Below are 4,096 nucleotides of genomic sequence, written 5' to 3'. Positions count from 1 at the left end.
AAACTTAACTAAAGCCTTAAGCTGAAGTCACTGCTGCATTACACACCCTTTTTCTGTATGTTTTTCCACAACCATTCAATATCCTTAGTTCCAGAGGTAAAAGATTGCCTATGTAAATTGACAATCTGTGGAACAGGCCTTGAGTCAGTTGCTGCTGTGGTGTGTTAATACTGTGTTAATAATAGGTTTCTGTGGAATGTCTGAGGGAAGTCTGACTGTCAGAGGTTTTGTCTGTAGTGCTCACACAACTTGTACAGTGCTCTGCTCCGTTGGGTGCTGTAACCCACTGGGTGGGGTGTGACATGTGCTTTCCTACGGCAAACCAGCATTGTGACACAAAACAGGAATGGCATGATCCACCCAGCAGAGGGAAGATCTGCTTGCCTGCATCTGTCATTAACCAAGAGTTAGTACTACACTGACTTCTTCAGCTTATTTTTATTCAGAAGTCCAGCCTCTGTCACTCACTTGGCAAGCTAATTGCTGTTGCTGTACAACAGAACAGGGAGAGGTGGGTACAGCTGTGTGTCCTCAGCACAAAGTCTTGCTCTCTTCATAGTGTGGCTCAGCATGGCTGTTAAAAAGTTTTGCTCCTTGAAAGGATGTTTCAGACATGGAAATGGCTGAAGTTCCTTCCCAAAAGGAATCCAAATCATTCTAGACATAAACTTCCACTTGGCCAGCAGTATCGAGTATCAGAGAGAGGGACAGAATAGCCCTCAATCTATCAGCAGTAGGAAATGACTCATTGACATGTCCAAGGCTTCCTGCAGCTTGTCTTCACTTGAATGTGGCTTTTGGTAGCAGTGACAAGGCTGTGTAGTATTTGAGTTAAAATCTGTCCTGAGCTTTATATGTGAATTATACATACTAACACACAGAAAAACAACAGTACTTTTTACTATTTGGTAAAAGAAAAATGCAGTATGTGACCAGCAAGCTTTTGGAGATTTAAATCCCATTTTACTCATTTGCTCCACAGACAGCAGTAATTTGAACAATGCATGCAGTTACATGTAGTAGGACACCAGGTAAAGTACTTTATTGCAACATGCAATAGAACTGGTCTATTTTAATCCAAAAGCAAGCAAGGGCCTCATTCACAAAAGGCAGCAGGAAGTATATCTGTGAAAATGACTCTGGACCATGCTGGGGACAAATAACATTTTTCAACAGTCAAAATTACCCTTTGGAGATGAAACCCAGGAGCAGCTACTCCAGAATGTGACTTGCCCAGAAGCAAAGGGGGCAAGTGGTCCTGCTGTAAGACAGAGCACTATAACATGTGAAGAAAGGAGAGGCTGGCTTCTGAGCTCCTCGCAAACCAGCTTCTCAGACACATACTTTCAAAGAACTATTTGACATTCCAAGCTGTGACACTTTCTGCTCAAACTTATTTTTTTTTTTTACCTGTGACTCTTGGGAAAGCTTTGCTGAATCTTCTGCACTCATGTTCTAAGCCCCTTCATTAAGACATCCAGGATTCTCAAAAACCAGTTAGTCTTTAGTACAGGATGAAACTACATTTACATTCCAACATTGAGTTTCTATTGCTACAAACCAAGTAAGAGCCAAATAAACAATCTCTCCTCAAACAGTGGCAGGACCTCATTGGAGGTTGAATGGTGTTCTGACCACACCCAGGACACGGGGCACTCTTCAAAGTTCCTTTCCTGCTTTTAAAAGCAAACTTCACTTCACTGCTGTTTTCTCCGAGTGATGCCAGAGATGGCAACAGCACCTTTAGATACCAGTTGTGCAATGAACAACCCTGGATATAACTGACTATTCTCCTAGTAAGACAGTGGACAAAGTGGCCGAGTTAGAATATTACCTTTATTGTCTGTTTTTAATCAGCTTAACAGAGTTTGGGTTTCTGTGCTTTAAAACAAGTCTTCAAGAACTGATAAAATAACCAGCTGCACCACGCGGTGTCTGGATATTGTCTATCAGTAAAAGCAGCACTAGCTTGTTTCTGTACCATTAAAGAAATTGTGGAGGGGACTTCACATCACTTTCCATTTTATAACTAAGTTCTTAAACTCCTCATACTCCTCCTTGAAGCTCACTTGAAAGCAGAAGGCGGACTTGCATTGACTTAGGAAGTTACTGTGAGGGAAAAAGAAAATAACGCTAATTTAAAAATAAGAGTTTGTAATTACGAGTAACACAGACCAATTCTTACTGTACAGTTTGTGGACAAATAAAAGGCTAATTGGCTGCTACTCCGAAAGAGCAAGAAGTAGAAAATACTTCATTGTTACAGTCAGACTGACAGTACTTAGGAAGAGCACCAGTAGGTACAAAGAGAGGCCACCTTGTTACTGCGCTCAGAATTAGGTTGATGGTGCAGGACCTGCTTCTCCCAATGTAAGAACACCTACATCTCTATCGCAGTTACAGGGAACGTAAGTCCGGTTTTCCGTGTAACCGAGAACGCAGCAGCTGACAGCCTGGAGACAATCCTGGACACGCCTTTTCTCACTGCATATCTTAAAATTCCCAGTGTAAAAGCAAATGAGGTTGTAATATAATCATTGGTTCAGCAACCAGCCTCCATGGCCTGGTTTTATTTTTCAGCATCAGGAAATAAGAACAGACGAATTATTGCTTTTAGCTACATGTTAAATTAGTCTGACTTGATTAATGACTTCTCCCATCCACATATAAAGATGCAGGAAGCTACATTAGGTTTTAAATGTGGAACAGATTATGCTACGTATCTGTGCAGCAAATTTTCATTCTTTTAACATCTAAGTCAAGATGTACCAAGCTTGTTGACATTCACGTGTTCAAGTGTAACTTCCCTAGACTCCAGGAGTCTTGCGTATCATACAGTTCATATCCATATACAGGACAAAATGAAAATCGGTGAATTTTATATGAATGAATTAGAAATTCCTGAGTCTGTATTAAAAACCATCTCCGTTTTTTTTCTCTCAAGAATCGGATTCCTCCTCCTCTTCTTCTTCATGATCTTGAAGACTTAGGTGTAATTCAGTTTGATTGATAGCAGCCTCGTTGTCCATCTGCCCAAGAGTCTGTCACAGGAGAAGAGTTTATCTTGCTAATTATCAAGACCAGCAGTGATACAGAATGCTTCTCAAATCACTATTAAAACTGCAGTCACAGCGTCTTTTAGAAATCTCAGTACTAGACCTGTTGGCTGCACGAGCCCATCACAGCAACGAGCACCAGTTCTCCATAGAAGAGTTTCAACTAGTTTCAACATACTCAGTAAAAAGTTCAGAGGCTATCTGTTCCTCCATCCCCTACAATCAGTTGGCTAAACCGCCATCTCACAGTTAAGAGTGTTAGACACAATACTTTTACTTACTTAATAAACGGCGAACTGAAGCTACGCCAATATAGAGCAGGTATTTCCCAGCCTCCTTGGAAACAACATGCTGCTCTCAAGGATGGGAAAAGGTGAAACCCTTGAAACATCAGCCAGCAACAAACCAGACAGATTTTACAGCTGAGCTTTTCAGCTAATAAGCAGCATAAACAAGGCCAACATTAGGAACTCCAGATGAAAACCACCCACAGAAACACCCACAGCCACTCAAATCAATTCGGCTCTCCTCTCCCTGTCGCTCTTGCTGACACGCCCCAGCACAGGGGAAAGCCAGTCCCTCTCTTTTCACCCCGCAAGGACCTCCCTTACTTTTTGAGTCTCCTCTGCAACAGCTGATGAAGAGACTGTTACGTTCTCCTCTCTGGACCTGATCATAGACTGTAGTGCCAGCTCTTCCACCTGCAAACAAGGGAACACGGAAGCCTTTGCAGTAATTATTTCTTGGACTCTATTTAAAGTATTAAATATTTAAAATTTAACTAAGTTAAAATATTTTGGAATAATCAAGAGCAGTAACAGCAAAGCATTTAAATCACGTTTCACCGCTCTTCAGCTTCAATGCACGGCAGGACGCCGATGACCCCAGCGCCGGCCGCGTTTACCGGGACAGCAGTAAAGGGCTGTGCTTAGCTCAGCGTTTATTTTGTGTAGCAGTCGCGGTGCAGGGATTAACAGGCACGGGGGCCGCTGCCAACAAGCCAAACCCCTCAGAGCCGCGGCCCGGCGGCAGGCTGCGGC

The sequence above is a fragment of the Aptenodytes forsteri genome, unplaced genomic scaffold (assembly GCF_000699145.1).
Source record: "Aptenodytes forsteri isolate BGI_AS27 unplaced genomic scaffold, ASM69914v1 Scaffold83, whole genome shotgun sequence".
Classification (NCBI taxonomy): Eukaryota; Metazoa; Chordata; class Aves; order Sphenisciformes; family Spheniscidae; genus Aptenodytes; species Aptenodytes forsteri.
Note: the sequence above shows the minus strand (reverse complement) of the source record.